Raw genomic sequence first — 15,523 nt, forward strand, 5'->3', positions numbered from 1 at the left:
CTCAGATAGTGCCTTAGACTCAACACTGACGTTGAAGTACTTTCTTTGAAAACATCATCACCTACTGAGCTGGACAACCAGGTGAGATTTGTTTTTACCTCCATGAATAAGAAGTATAGCTTATCACATGGGAGGTACTTCTGACTTAGACAGTACTTTAGACTCAACACTGATGTTGAAGTACTTTCTTTGCAAACATCCTCACCTCCGAGTTAGATAACTAGGTGAGGATACATGCTTTTATACATGCTAGGTTGCTTATGAGTTACCTGCGTATGTTCCGTGGACAGGTCGAGCTGAATGAGATTGACCCCACCTCCGAGTAAATGTTGTTTAATCGGGCTAATTCAGGTGTTCAGGGAGTGTATTGCAATATGAAGTTTTTCATAATAAAACTAATATTGTAAATACTTAACCTGAACACCTGAATGATTCCCACCCTCCTCCGCACTTCAATTTGATAGTGAATGATTCAATTGAGGAATGAGGAGACAGGCCACTGGGGGCCGGTATTTGCGGCAGCGTTGCCAACGGTAACACAGGTAACTCATTTGACTAGATTTTACCTGCAGCGTTGGTAACGCTGACAGTTAACCCTTCGCCACTGGCCTGCTACATTGCTGCTAATGCTTGCATACCGCATGAGACCCCCTGTCGACCGCGAGTATCAATCATTACTTGCTCCCACTAAATTTTATGTTATTCATATTTTTCCTTCATATTCTTATGTGAAAACATTGTGTGTATGGATATCAATGAATATTTTTTACCCATTGTCAAAAAATTACAAAAAATATAGTAAGAATATCGGAAAAAATAGGAATATTTAGTAGAAAAAGTAATTGCAGAAGTAGGAACTGTTATAAAGTAGTAGAAATAGCAGTAAAGTAATAGAAATAAAGTAGCAGAAAAAGTAGTAAAGTAGTAGTAAAATAGTAGTAGTGTAATAGCAGTACTAGGTTTTTCTTACTGAAACAGTTATTCCTAGGTTTCATACAGAAACAGCATATACATCAATGAATGTTTAGGCAGCTGGTAATAATAATAATAATAATAAAACAGTAATAATAGTAATAATAATAATAATAATGATAAAAAAAGCAACAGCATCTCGTGACCAATACGTATATACATATGGGGCAGTTTATTCACCCCCATTATCATCTGCAAGCTATAAAAAACACATCTCATCACAAGTAACAGGCCTCCATAGAAGTCCTTTCACCTTACGCTTTCCTGTTGAATGAAAGTACTACTCTGCCCGAGCATTCATCCATTCACACAATTTGTCAATTACATCACCACAAAAGGAAAAAAAATGCATCACGTAAGCAGATGAAATCTGTGGTATAAGCAGGAATCCCATTGCCACCCTCCGTGAATCAGGGGGGGGTGGGTCTGGGCGCAAGTCACAAGATGGATCAGTTATGAACTGCCAGCCTTCATCGACAAGAGGTTCAATGTCTTCCAAACACTCGTTGTCACTGTCAACCTCTAAAAAATTATCACTATAATCATCATCTGATAGATTTGGCAGGTACTCAGAACCCTGACTCTGAAACACTATCATCTGACATGATACTGAAAAAAAAACATAAAATAACTGCAATCAAAATGGGAAAAGATTTGGAATTCAAATCTACATGGTTTACGGACAAAATCGTAATCATCCTTCTCAGATAATAGCCTGAGGCGCACTGGTATGTTGGCCAGTACCCCTCCTAATATCCCATATGAAAATGACGTCACGACGTCCATCGGACGCTCATTGGTTAGAATGAATTGTGGGTGGAGCTTCAGCACCTCTCTCGTACACAAATACTGTGTCTGGAAACCATCCAAGCTAAAGAAAACGCTTTGCTTTTCGAGGAGGGATGAAAGACGTACACGCGTACGTCCCGGTCTTTTATTACTGTACCGTAAAAGACGTACATGTGTACTCCCAGTGCTGAAGGGGTTAAAATTACCCACCTAGTGGGTAAATATGTGGGGATATAGTTTTGGGCTGGTCAGTGACCAGGGCTAATTCAGGTGTTTTCAGGTAAGTATTACAATATTAGTTCTATTATGAAAACTTCATATTGATTATTTAGCTGTTTACCATATGTGAATTACCTTGATATAGTCTGCTACTTGGGAAGAGATTGGCAAGGAGTTTTTCGTTCCAAAAGTTAATAGGTGACTGCCTGTTTAGAGAAGTCTGATCTTGAACCCAAGGAGATGTTGTACCTTGGCATGCTGGTAGACACAGTAGCAGCAAGAGTCTTCCCCTGGGACTCGTGTCAGCAGCCTCATGGAGGCAGTGCGGCTGTTCCTTTCTCGGCAGGAACAACCTGCTCAGCTTTGGGCAACTTGTGATTGGTTCACCTGTCGTCGTTAGAGAAGCTGGTCCCTCATGGGCGCCTTCACCTTCGGTTCTCTCCAATGGAGACTGAGGGAGTATTCGACCCAGTCCAAGGATCCTCGGTCATTCCTAATTCCTCTCTTGTAGGAGGTGATGGAAGACCTGGATTGGTGGCTAGATGACAGGAACGTTCATCATTGGAGTGGATCTTTCCACTCCTCCTCCGTACATGCTCCTGTTCTCAGATGCATCGAACGAAGGATGCCATGCACACCTGGAAGAGTTGCTGACTGCTGGAGTGTGGAACCTTCACAACACGCTCCTTCACATCAATGTCGTGGAACTCAAGGCAGCCTTCCTGGCTCTTCAAGAGGTTTAGGGATTGGGTGATAGGACACTGTGGTGTTGATGAGTGACAACACTACATTGGTGGCATGTCATCAAACAATGGGGACTCACCTCCCATCGAGGTACACCAGTTGACAGTGTAGGTGCACGAGTGGGCAGTAGCTCACTCGGTAGAAGCTGTCAACCAGGTACATTCCAGACAAGAGGAATATATGTGGCAGACAAGCTCAGCCGCCAAAATCTGGTGATAGGAACCAAATGGTCCCTTTACCAGGACGTGGCGGAAAAGGAAAGGCTATTCAGTCTGTGGGGGTGCCCAGTCATAGACTTGTTTGCCACCCAGTTTGACAGGAAGTTAGAAACCTTCTGCTCCATTGTTCCGGACCCATGGACAGATGCAGAGGACGCGTTCCAGCATCTCTGGGACAACCTAGAGTTTTGTTACACCTTTCCCCATTTTACCTGATTTGAGCCTTGACCAGCAGGATGTGGATCATGCAGAATCTCTAGATGATTCTGGTGGCACCCAAATGATCTCAGGCCATTTGGTATCCCGACCTCCTGGCTCTTCTCTTTGAGGCACTGAGATTGATTCCCCCATGGGGGAACCTGGTGTGTCAACCGCATGTCGAATAGTACCACCAGGCAGTAGAGTCCCTGTGTCTTCGCGGTTGGAGGTTATCCACCATCTCTAGCAAGCAAGAGGCTTTTTTTGTTGAGCAGCAACTGAGATGGCAGGATACCTCAGGCTGTCCTCTGCAGCAGTATAAACCCGGGAAAGTGGGCTGTCTTCTGTGGTTGGTGTTGTAGATGAGGTATCTCTCTGGTCAAAGCCACTCTTCAGCAGGTTGTAGAATTCCTCGTCTACCTTCGCGGAGAGAAGCTCCTCTCTGTTTTAGGTGTACTAAAAGGCTACAGGGCTGCATTGGCCTTAGTCTTGAAGCTGAAGGGTGTCAATATCTTGTCCTCCTTCGTGATATCACTACTCTTGAGGAGCTTCGGAGAGATCTTACCCTCCCAGGGATCTCAGCTCAGGCCTCCTGTGTGGGATGTTTCTCATACTGCTGAGCCTGACTTGTGCCCCGTATGAGCCACTTCGAGAGTCTTCAGACAGGGATCTGACCCACAAGGACCGTCTTTCTGCTGGCACTTGCATCGGCGAAGAGAGTAGGGCAAACTGCGTGGTCTTTCTTTTGATGTTAAACACTCAAGGGGATGGGGATTAGTTACACTCAACTTTGTCCCAGATTTCGTAGCAGACTCAGAATCCATCGGTCTGTGACGATAGGTTCAAGTCCTTCACCATCCCCTCCTTGAGTGACTTTATGTTGATGATCCAGACGAGATGCTACTTTTTCCTGTTAGTTCAATATGGTGCTACCTGAAGTGGACTTGCCATCTCCGGCCTGGGTGTCGCTGACTCTTCGTTAGCACCAGTGGTTCCAAGAAAGAGTTCCAAGAACACTGTTTGTTTCTGGCTTCGTAAGACGGCCCGGAAGCCGTACTCTGATGCTGGCGATGACACCAGCACACTTCATCCAAGATCTCAGGCGCATTGCCCATTCCCTCGCATTCCATAAGAACCTGTTGGTTCAACAGGTTTGAAGGCGAAGGTCTGGGGATACCAAACCACAGGTCCTTGGACACATTTTCCTTGGGACCAGTGTGGCTGTTCAACAAGTTGTGTAGCTTACATAGCTCTTCTAACTGGACAGAAGTTGCATCTTGCCTCGTTGCACGGTATGATTGAGAGTGACTGTTGAGTGACTGGCTCTCCTTTCATCTCTTTCGTCCTACTCTTTTCCTCTTGGTAGAGAGTAATGCAGACAGTTATATGCTGGACCGAGCACAGATGCAGGTAAGACACAATACCTATTTTCTTGAATTAGTTAATGTAAGCAAATATCCTCCCCTTCCATTACAAGGAAAGGAAGGAGGCCTTGACATAAGACAAACCCATAACTTGTTTTTGGCTTATAGTCTCTGACATGTGGTTCATTGCTTTCCCATAAGGGGGACTCATGCCCTCCCTCCCTTATTGAGAAAAGCCCAGAACACTGACTGTGATTTTGCAGTTCTGTAACTCCAGTTAGGATGCCAATGGCTGGATCCTCTTCCTCGCCTCTTACGACCAGGAAGAGAATCCCAGGTAGGCTGAACCCCAGTGGTTCACTGGAGCTCACTCAGATTCTTTTCACCGATCAGTGAATCTTCTTATTGTAAAAGAACGACGGGTTTGTATATTGTGTAGGAACAATTCACATTTTTGAATCACAATTTTGAAAGTAAATTGTATTTTTTCCAACTACAAATCTAGGTCCTTTACACTTAGTGCCAACCTCATGCCGCCCTTCAAATCTGTTACTTGGGCTGAAAGCAAAGTGGACACCCCGTATTCACGTTCTCCTTATTTGCAGACTCACGCATTCGCGGATTTCTCTCTGGAACATTTCCCCCATTATTCGAGGATAATTCGCCTATTCACGGTATGTATTTTTCTATGAGGAATATCCAGAAATTCTTGTTGTTCCTTCCTGATATACAAACCCCTCTGTCCTTACATAAGGAATTACTTCCGGCGTAGCTGGAATTAGGGCCGTTAAATTCTTGAACAAGGTGGTTAGGCAGTAACTGCCGTGTGGCAGGCGGGTGTAAATACTCCACTTTGCTTTCGGCCTGTTCTGCCTATGAAGATGTAGTTGTTTGTGAGCTCTGGTGCTGACTGGTCGTTGATCTTTTTTCCCGGTGGGATCTTTCAAATTTATTTTTGTTTATAAATAAATATTTATATACAGTGTTTGATATTGTTGAATTCAATTAATATACAAAAACACTTATTGTGATAGCCTTTATAGCCGCCTTTCTACTTGTGTTAAGTCATCATTGGCAAAGGTATGCCAACATATTATTTACATTCTTTCGCCCTTTAACTTGAGGACGGGATATGTGTGTAGCGTGAGGACGAGATATGTATTTAACGTGAGTGATTTTGATCCTGTAACGAGACATGTATTCATCCGAAAATTACACTTACGCTTGGGAATTACCGAGGGGAACTTCAGAGGTTTGTCCTTGTTTTGTTTTTATGTGGTAATTTCTCTTCTCCTTCATCCTTTCACTTACTATCAGACGAAGGTAGAAGAGGGGGCATGTGGTGTTGGTATTTGGGGGATCTCCTCTCTCTTTGGAGGGCAGTGCCCTTGGATGCGAGAAGAGTATCCTTATTACTTTAATCATTTTTTTCTTCTTTTTACAGACTAACAGTGGTGATTGTGTTTACAGCAGTTTTGGTTGGATAGCTCTTCGTATTGGTTGTCCTAACCTTGGAATTGTACCTGTGACTCGTAGCATGTGATACCGATCCTCGAGTGTGTGTACCGATCCCCTGCTGGTAATCATAATCATTTACCACTACTACCCTGGAGTTATGTCACTGGACGAAGCTTTCGTGCTGCCCTGTGATTTTATCTATCTATTCATGATGGTAGAAGTCTGGCAGAATTTGGAGGAATCGAAGAGGAAGAGAGCTCGTCAAGTGTCGTCATCCTCTTCGAGATCATCATATTTTTATGTCTCCATCCCTTCGACTCCTAAGGCTTTGCTGTAGAAGAGAAGGTGATCTCGCCCGGGACTTCTAAGGGTCTGTCTCGCTCTGGTGAGACGGGTGGGTCTTCCGCTGGTCCTCCTGTTCCTCTGGGAATGGGGCCTGTCTCTCATTCCTCAGGGAAGAAGAAGATGGGGACCATGGAGGTACCAACCACCGCTGGTGCCTCCTCTCTCCGGCTCCAGAGGTTCCACCTTCGGACCGGGAACTGTTCTCGGCTGCTCACTTGTGAGCATCACCGAGTGTACGGTCACCTGTGGGTGACCGTGCAGCCAAGGTCCAGACTGCTAAGTACGCTCACCGTGTCAGGACCCAGGTATGGAGCGGAAGGATGGTAAGAGTCGCTCAGGTGACTCACCAGACCGGCAATCGCTCTTGCAGCGATCGTCTGGTACCCAGTGTTGACGTGACGTTCCCGCGGGACCTTACACGCAGAGACCGGTGGAGGCTGCCCATCCAGCCCTCTTGAGAGGTTTCGGCCTCAACGAGGACTTGGACGAGTCGGAGGACAGTATCGGCTGTCTCCTGTCAGGTGCACGCTCAGCCCCACCCAGATGACGGTCGCGTTCGCATGGCCGACCAGTCTCGGTGGTGGCAGACACACTTGCCTGTCAGGCGAGAGTTTCATAACCCTCCAGAACAGGTGCAGTTGGGCCGTGTTGCTACCGTAACTGCCCCAGCTCCGTCCTGGATGGAGGACCTGTCGGTTGTCCCGAGGAAGCTGGCAAAGAAGTCCAGGAAGAAGAGGAAGGTGTCGTTGTCTTCGTCGTCGTCTTCTGCCGCCTCTTCCCCTTCGACTTCCAGGTCAGTCTACCGCTGGTCCTCCCATTCCTTCGGGAACGGGGCCCGTCTCTCCTTTCCCAGGGAAGAAGAAGACGGGGACCGTAGGGGTACCAGCCACCGCTGGTACCTCCTCTCTCCGGCTCCAGAGGTTCACCTCCGGACGGGAACCGCCTCGGCCGCTCGCTTGCGAGCATCACCGAGTGTATGGTCACCTACGGGTGACTGTGCAGCCAAAGTCCAAACTGCTGAGTACGCTCACCATCATGACCCAGGCACAGAGCGGAAGGATGGTAAGAGTCGCTCAGGTGACTCTCGCCAGACCGGCGATCGCTAGCGCAATGATTGTCCGGTACCCAGGGTTGACATGACGTTCCCACCAGACTCTTCACGTGGCGAGGCTGGGAAGGAGGTCCCCCCTGGTCACCAGGTCCAGCCCCTCGGCTAGACCTGGTACCGTGGCACGTTGAGAGGACGGTGCTCGCTCTCACCATGTTAATGGACACTACCATTCACCTGAATCGTCATTCCCACCGGGACCGGATGGCTCGCACGACTGGTAGCAGCTCCCCTGACGCACGAGGCCGACATTACTGTCCTTGGTCCAGCGCTTCCCTGTAAGGAGACCGCTGGTCCAGACCTGCTGCTCGATCGCCACCGTTGGTTGGTGATTGCCTGCAGTCCGCCCAGCCTACCGGTTCTGATAGTAGGCAGGGTAGGAGCATCAGGTCTCACTCACCTGTCCCTTCAACCTCCTCGGGCTACACTGGGAGGAATTAGGCGAACAGGAGTGACCGTGATGAATGCACTTCTTACAGTCTGGCCACGAGCCTGGTTTCAGTCTTGGGACCAAACAGATCATATGCTCAATGTTGGAGGAGATCGTGGGGGTTGGCGAGGACGATGACGCTTTCCTAGACTCAAGGAGTGATCATCACCGCTGTTCATCTTCGGTATCCGGTTATCACCGTAGATGTCTTCCTTTGGGAAAACTTTACCCACGCTCTCTTCATTAGAGAATGAAGGAGGTCGGCTTTCAGTCCTTATTCTGTTCCTCGAATGGAAGAGAATTTAGGCTGTAGGTCTATGTACAGGAACCTACAAATATACTGTATCAGTTGAATTGTCCAAGGTGTAGGCACATAATTGTAATTAATTCTACGGGTATGTGACCGAGATGAATAGTATCTTCTCTTAATTGAACTACAACTCACGGGACTGCTTGCAAGCCTCCCAAGAGTTACCGGTTTTCGATTTTGAGATACTAGTGGTATTGTTTACAACAACAACACAGTGTCTGCATTCACCGAATAGGACGGGTTTCTTCTCACCCATTTTGGTTAAAATGCAAATGCTCGTAGTATTTTCTTGCGCTTGATGGTTCTAGCCGAATGCATTCCTTCACTGTAGAAAGCCCCCTCTCTGCCTGCAAATGCCTTGTTCCAAGGGAACTTTTCAGGTCCTTTTGAGCCTCCATGTAGGTCTGTTTTTCTTGACTGCTAAAGTTAGGTTGTTTGTCAGCCGAGTTGGATCACTTTCTAAGAAATCTCTTCAATGTGTTTGAAGTTATCAACTTTTTGGATAGTGCAGAAGGCACTCTGGCAAAGAAGATCCAAGATCATCCATCTATGCCTGCTGATCTTTCTGCGGCTTTCTTTGCTATTCTTTTATGTATTGACTGAGCAGTTAGGGTGGCTCACTGGAGTTGGCATTAACCTTTGCTATGGGATATTTAAGGAATGTGAACTTTGTTTTCCTTAATATTTAAAGATGTGTCTTCAGCGCAGAAATCAACGCTTTTTTTTTTTTTTTTTTCTCCATTAGTCACAATTTGTCCTTTTCCCCTAGTTGTACTGAGTGGTATAATTTCTGAGTTGCAACGAAAGTCAACTCAGGACTTGTTGGCGCAATCTTCAAAACGTTCTAGGAAGGCTTCAACTCTTTGAGTGCTAGAGACTCTTCCCCTGTCCAGCAGTTGCCCTTTTGAAAGGTAGACAAGGTTACAATCCAAACTGAGAGCGACCTTCCGATTCCCCTCCAAGGCTTTCAAGAAGTCGCCACCCAAACCACCTCCTAAAAAGTGAAGGTATTTTCTCTTTGCAGCAGTAGGAGCCAGTGTCCAAGCAAGGAAGGGATCATAGCTCAACTGGTGTACAGTGCTTCTGGCACCATTTACAGACTGATACCAGATCGTTTTCCAAGCATCCAAATAAATTCTCTGTGGGAGAATAGGGAGGTCCCTGTGCATTTGGAGTTTTCAGAGGACCATCCTTTGCATATATGTAGTGGTATGGCAAGATCTGTTTCATCCACTAAGAAGAACTTATTTTATGGACTTTTACCTTTACTCAGAATTGGGTGAGCAGTTTGCCTTTATATAAGTAAAGGTAAGGAAGTCAGAGTAACCTGTTTTCCCTAGCTTACGTATTTTATGCCTCTTACATCCATTCTGCTTCAAACTATTGGGGATGTAATTGTTCTAATTAAGGAGGATTTATTTTTTTGTTTAATAAAACAAAGTTTTAATTATACTTCCCCAGTGATTATATGATCAGAGCCTTCCCTCCTCCCCTCTGATGGCCATAAGGCATGAATAAACTGAGCATGCTGCTCACAGTCGTTCCTATTTTCCCGCTAGTGGGTGGGACTTGTCATCTACACAATAGTCTGCAGTGTTATCCATGAAATTTTGAATTCAAGCTGACATAGAAGTGGAACTTATAGCTATGTAATTACAGTGGACCCCCTGTATTCGCATTCTCCGGATTCGCGGACTCACACATTCGCAGATTTCTCTCGGGAACGTTTCCCCGCATTATTCGCGGAAAATTTGCACATTCGCGGTAATTTTCTATAAGAAATATTCTCAAATTCCTGTTTTTTTTCATCAATTTCATCATAAAATGCACTTATTGTGATAAAACTTAAAAAAACCAAGTATAAAACTTTTTGGTGGGTTTTTCTTGAGTTGTAACTAACAAAATAGTCTATTTTTAGCATTTTTATAGGGGTTCCAACAATTCGCGGTTCTAACTATTGGGGGGGGGGGGGTCCAGTACGCATCCCCTGCGAATACGGGGGGGGGGGGGGTGGGGGGGGGACCATGTACTAGGTGTAAGTATAATTAAAACCTTGCCTTTTTATTAAAATTAATTTTTTTTTTTTTTTACAGAAATCTCTCACCATGTATGATTTACCTGGCCATGAGCGTATTAGGATGGCTGCCTTTGAAAGGTGAAAAAACTTGCAAGAGGAATAATTTTTATGGTGGATTCTGCTAACTCTCAGAAGGATGTTCGTGATGTTGCAGAGTAAGTGCCCTCAGATTTTTATTAATTAAATTAATATTTTATCTTCATGTAAGAACACAAAAAATTGTAACGATAATTTCCCATACCTACCATATGCATTAATAAACATACCTTGATATAATTCATCTAGCCCTAAATCCTAAAAACTGCACCAAGATTTACCACATTGGCAACTCTGTTACTCCTATTCTGTCTGCCAGTTGTCAACACTGCTGTTGACAGTTACAAAACTTTCCCTTAAAAAATCAGTTGATAACAAGCGCCCGTGTTGTTTACATCACGGGGGCTCTTTATAAAAATCCGAAACCTTTTGTACCTTTAAAGCTCTCTCTATTTGTTAATGCGCCTTTATATTATTTTCCTTTATGAAATCCACCGAAATTAGTGAATTAACTTTTATTTCTATTGTAGAATATATTTTATTTTGACGAACTTGAGCGACCTGGATTTACTCCGCGACCTGTTTAATGGATAGCCAAGATGATTCGACTCTTCCTTCTGCTAGCAGCATCAGGAATTGTCAGGCTTGTGGGACAAAGGAAGAGTAGCAGGGAGTATGAACCCCATGACATTTGTAACTCTTGTTGTGGACATGTCTATGACTTGATTTCTCGTTGCGACTTTTGTAAGTCTTGGTCTGACGTAGATATGACGGCGTATGTTAAGCATCAAAGGTTCTTCGCAGCGTAAAAGATTGATTAATGAGAAAAAGAAAATCAGTAGCCATACCTGTATCCAATGGTTTCCTTGTCTTGTGTTGGCGCCCATGGTTCTGGTTCTTCGGCTTTCGTTATCATGTGATTCTGATTCCGAATTAATTGAGTGTTTTGCCACCTGTACAACGGTGTAACTAATGAAGTCGTTTCTGATTTTGACTTAAAAATTTTTGGCAGTCGAAACTAGTTGGAATAAGAAATTTGAAACATTACAGCATAGTTTAGATAGAGACATTTCAGCCAAATTTAGCAAGCTGTCAGAAAATTTTGGAGCAGCTTTTACTAGGGTGTATGACAGTCTTTTAGATTAATTTTCAGTGCTGCGTCAGGTACCTGTCGACAGCACCCTGACGGTGCGACAGATACCTCGGCTTGTGAACCCCGTCGTGGCGAAGGCCTTGGGGGATCTGGTCTGGGCTGGCACCTGACGATTCTTTACCCAGTGTGTCCCCTGTTAGTCCCGTAACAGTGCCCAAGGGCGCTTATTTAAGAGAAGGGGGAGGGGTATTAGTGTTGGACTTAGACAGCTAGTCGTCAGGATGTTACTTTCGGGTAAGTTTCACAGTTAGGATCTGATGATGATGATGATGATGTGGATTCATGTGATATTGGTGTTTCGTTGAACGGTGGTCATGATGTTGAGTTCAAGAAACTGTTTGATTTAGTTTTGAGTTTCCTTCTTCAGGCGAGCCCTAAAGAGCAGAAGCAGCCTCTGCCTCGCTGTATTACAGAAGGGATTTTTCTTGATGGTCCTTCCCAGTTGTGGGAATTTTTATGTTTTCCCTTTGCATGGAGGTTTTGTGAGAGTGAGGGGCAGACGTCACCGCTAAACTTTTGAAGGTGATCGGGGAAAGGAAGAGGAAGCTACTTCTCTTCTACGACACTGGAGAGGTGTTTATCAGGTGGCCGATGATGCTCATTCTCTTGACCCGTAAACCAAATCCTGATTTTGTCCGACTTTCAGGTCAGCCTTTGCTTTCCAAGGCTTCGGTCTTAGTCTTGCATGAAGACTTTATTGCCATGGAGTCTGTTATGAGCTCCTTGCAGGAGGCTCAGTCCTTCAACATGTGGGTCTCGGAGGTCTTTTTAATTGTTATGTCAGGGACTCCCAGTTTTTGTTCCTCCCGATGCTGCTCTTTTTGAGAAATTTTGCTTGTTTATTTCGATCGCTTCTGTACATCAGAACAAGCTTGCCGTTTCTATGCAGACCTTTCTTGTTTCTCTAAGGCGTAACCTGTATTTGTTGCAATTACCTTCTTCTGTTTTGGAGATGCATTGAAATCGTTTATTGTCCTCTTCTTCTCCTTTTGGCAATTCCCTTTCTTTCTGAGGTTTGAAATAATATCAAAGGCGATGGCTCTTCCGAAGTTCACTGGGCCTTATTAAGAGCTTTTTCCTTGGCTTTTCCTCAGTTCTTTTAGGGGTAAGTGTAAGTTTTAGTGCTAGACTTGCACCTTCTGTTTCCAGCCCAACAACCTCCTTCTTCTGGCTCGTTTCTCCTGAGTCACATCTTCTCAGGTTTCTGGCGCCTCGGCTTACTCCACGGGCGCTCACCCTTTGAGACACGGGATAAGTTCTTGGTGCGTATATAAAGGCAAGAGGAAGAGCTCAACCTCCATGAGGTCCTTCTTTTTCTTCTTCCTTGTCTGTGTAAGAAATTTTGGAAGTAGGAGTCATTACCTCACCCGGAGACCACAGTAGGAGCTTGTCTCTCTTGCCATTGGTCAGCTTGGCAGGAAAGAGCAGTGGATGCTTGGTTATTGGAGTCCTGAAAGTATGGTTACGAGATTCTTTTTGTTCTAGACCTCCACTTTCCAATCATCCTCTCATGTTCAGCAGTTATTCCCCTCTATCAGTCAGGGGTCAAAGCCTTGTTGGAGGAGCTTTTGGCCATCTTGGAGAAGGATGCCATAGAGTGAGCTCCTCCTTCTCCCTGGGGTTTTACTCACGGGTGTTTGCGGTTCTAAAGGCCTTGGGTGCCTGGCGCCCCATCATAGAGCTTTCTGTCCTGAACAAGTTCATTCTAAAGTCCAAGTTCCAAATTGAGATGGTTCAGACTGTTCTTTCATCTGTCAGGAAGGGAGACTGGATGATTTCCATCGATCTGCAGGATGTTACATGCAAATCCCCATCCATCCGAAGCGTAGACCTTACCTTCGATTTTTCACGGACTCGGGAGTTTCCCAGTTCAAGACCCTTTGTTTTGGCCTCACCACTACTCCACAGGTCTTTTCTCGGGTGATGGCTCCTGTTTTGGCTATTCTGCATCGGTTAAATGTAAGGATGCTTCGGTATCTGAACAATTGGCTAGTTCAGGTCGACTCTCTAGAGAAATGTCTCCGGTCGAGGGAGAATATCTGTTTGTGTCAAGTTGGGCGTTTGTGTCACTTCAACAATTCCAATCTGATCCGTTGCCAAGATCATGACTTATCTGGGGATTGTTTTGAATTCCCAGATTTTGAGGGCCTTCTCACCATTCTCACCAAGACGCCAGGTAGGCCTCCAGGCCTGTCAGTCGTCCTGCTTCAGGAACATCTCCATTCTTGGCGATCATCATAGAGCCTCATCTCATCAACTTCCTGCAAACTAGAGCCTCTCCTCTCTACTCCTCTCTATGTTTTGTAGCCATCTCATTTTTGGTCTTCCTACCGGTCTCCTTCCTTCCGGTGTCCCATATCCAAAAACCTTATAGGATAAATCGCCTCCTCCTCCATTCTTTTGGTGTGTCCAAACCATCTAAGCTGTCCTCTCTCCACAAAATCTAGTATCCCTCCACTCCCAGTTCTCTTCTAATGTCTTCATTTCGTAGCCTATCTAGTCTTGTTACACCTTTTATGAGTCTTAGGGCTTTCATTTCAGCTGCTTGAGTTGGCTTCTAGTTCTTGATGTTAATGTCCGTGAATTCTCATGGCCATAAGTCAATATTGGTCTTAAAATAGAGAGGTATATTATGGTTTTCACTTTGCGAGGTATATTTCTGTCTTTCATTAGTGGGTAGAGCAGATACAGATTGTTACTGAATTTCTGTATTCGGGTAGTTGTTTCCAGTTTTGAATCGTTTTGGTCACTAAACTCTACTCCTAAGTATTTGAAATTTCTACACTGTTTCAATGTCTGACCTTCTAATTCTACATCTACGTTACTTGGTGTTCGTGATAAGTGCATGATCTCTGTCTTATTCTTGTTGATCCGCATTCATTTAGCTGTTAAGATCGCGTTCCAGTTGTTTTGACGTGTTTTCTTGGAGAGATTCTGCGCTGAGGGCTATCATTGCATGGTCATCTGCATACATAAGGTTGATGGTCATATCTGCAGCTTCATCCTCACCTAGTTCCCTCATACATTTATCTAAGAACCAATATAAAAAGAAGTGGCGAAAGGACGCTGCCCTGTCTTACTCCTGATTTTATTTCAAACCAGTCTTCATTCTCTTGATTTGTTTTTACTCTGGATCTGATGTTTTGATAGGTGTTATAAATTGCTCTTATAAGTTTCTCAGGGATTCCATAGTAAGGGTCCTTTTAGGGCATCCCATATTTTCATTCTTGGTACTCTATCAAAGCCGCCTTTTCTAGATCTATAAAAGCAATATATCTATCCCTGTCCCATTCCCAGCTCTTCTCAAATATCATCTTGAGAGAAAATCATATCAGTTGTCCCTCTTCCTGGTCGAAAAACCGTTTTAGCCATTTCACCCAGCTTTGGGTTCAACATATCCTCTCAATTTAGTTTCAAGTATTCTTTCATATACTTTAAAAGCATGTGACATTAGGGATATTCCTCTATAATTGCTGCAATTTGTCTTGTCACCTTTCTTATAGATTGGGCATATTAGATCTCTCTCCAGTCTTCAGGTGGCATTTGCCCATTCCAGAGTATGTCGATTAGCTCTAGTAGCCAGATGACTCCATCTCCACCCCATGTTTTTAAGGAGCTCTGCAGGTATTGTATCCACTCCAGGGGCCTTACCATTTCTCATCCTCTTGAGAGCATTTTTTAACTCCAGTGTTGTTATGTCAGGTTCTGCATCCCCAACCACATCAAATTCTACATGCTCTTCAAGGTCATTGTTTCCGTTGTTTAGCTAGTGTTTCAAAGTGATGTTTCCATCCTAATTCAATTTCTCGGGGTTCGGTTAAAATTGTCCCATCCATAGGGTCTTTGATTACATAAGAGGGTGGTTGGCTTCCCTTCTATAGTTTTTGGCAGTGCTATATATGAGTTTTCTGGTACCTTGGAGATCATTTCCCAGATCTTCTCCTATTCTTTCCCATGTTTCTCTTTTTGTTTGAGCTTTTATTCTTTCCGTTTCTCTCGACGCTTCTTTATAGTTATTGTGATCTTCCAAATTCAAAGTTTTCATCCATTTTCTGAAGAGTTTCATTTTGTTTGCAACAGCGGCCTTTAGTGTGGGGGTCCA

General features: G+C 44.6%; 1 protein-coding gene and 1 pseudogene across 1 annotated transcript in view; one reads left to right on the forward strand and one right to left on the reverse strand.

The window, feature by feature from the left end:
- LOC135221711 (signal recognition particle receptor subunit beta-like) overlaps positions 1-15,523 on the reverse strand; it is a 148,292-nt gene that overhangs the window by 35,995 nt on the left and 96,774 nt on the right. The window lies entirely within an intron of this gene.
- LOC135195435 (signal recognition particle receptor subunit beta-like) overlaps positions 2,523-15,523 on the forward strand; it is a 55,057-nt pseudogene continuing 42,056 nt past the window's right edge.

Source organism: Macrobrachium nipponense, chromosome 20 (genome assembly GCF_015104395.2).
Source record: "Macrobrachium nipponense isolate FS-2020 chromosome 20, ASM1510439v2, whole genome shotgun sequence".
Classification (NCBI taxonomy): domain Eukaryota; kingdom Metazoa; phylum Arthropoda; class Malacostraca; order Decapoda; family Palaemonidae; genus Macrobrachium; species Macrobrachium nipponense.